The sequence below is a fragment of the Lottia gigantea genome, assembly GCF_000327385.1.
Source record: "Lottia gigantea unplaced genomic scaffold LOTGIsca_81, whole genome shotgun sequence".
Taxonomy (NCBI): Eukaryota; Metazoa; Mollusca; class Gastropoda; family Lottiidae; genus Lottia; species Lottia gigantea.
This window is the reverse complement of record NW_008710694.1, coordinates 104,442-105,338: the sequence shown is the minus strand read 5'-3', so window position 1 is coordinate 105,338 and position 897 is coordinate 104,442. Positions and strand designations below refer to the sequence as shown.

The following is an 897-nucleotide window of genomic DNA, read 5'->3' as shown; positions in this document are numbered from 1 at the left end:
TAAGATACTGTAATATTTACTCAATAAATTAAACTCATTTGTTAAATATAGTAAATAGAATCTGAATGACATAACAACCTTGTATTCATGTGTAAATACATCCTTAATTTTCATTGTATTTTCTAGTGGAAATTTTAAGCTACCGCAAACATGGAAATTATTGTTTGAATTCGTTCTCTTGTAATAAAGACTGGGTGAAAAGGGTAAAATAATACGTAAAACTTATCTTTTCAAACGAAAAACTTATATATTTGCGAGTACACTTCATGTACCAGTGTTCAAATAGATTTATATGAATATCAAACTAAAATCTACTATTTCTCACCTAGCAAATGTGATACCATTGGCACTATCTGCAAACCTAAAATTAAGAAAATAATAATTCTCAACAATTTTTTATTTTGAAACGGAAAGTAGTTCAAGGATTGGGCATACTATGCTGGCGAATCCACTAAACAGTTTACTAAAACGGATGACCCTTACAATTGGTGTACAGTGGTACTATGGTGTTTATGATCATATTGTAGTGACGGCGCCAGCCTCTTGAAACTGGTGACAAAAGTAGTGGCAGACTTAGCGGGACAAGTGTCGGGGTAGAGATTCCGAATGCGAAAGCGCTTTGGAGGTTAAACCACAAAATAATTTTGTACATGCTAATACATATTTCGGGTACAATATGATTTTCACTTGAAGGAAATGCTACTAAGCCTTGTCGTCAAACCGGTATGACAAAATGTGAACTATCCAATATTCAAAAAAACATACGAAATTATCTCGGTTTACTTACGATCCCTGAACGACATTAAAACCACCTCCTCTTATCCACGCATTCTGATATCTATTCTTATATACTGTAAAAAATAAATAAATACACATTTATTCACTTCCATATTATAC

General features: G+C 32.4%; 1 protein-coding gene across 1 annotated transcript in view; it reads right to left on the bottom strand.

The window, feature by feature from the left end:
* LOTGIDRAFT_168965 (hypothetical protein) overlaps positions 1-897 on the bottom strand; it is a gene marked incomplete at both ends in the record, with an annotated part of 21,689 nt that overhangs the window by 7,622 nt on the left and 13,170 nt on the right. The window lies entirely within an intron of this gene.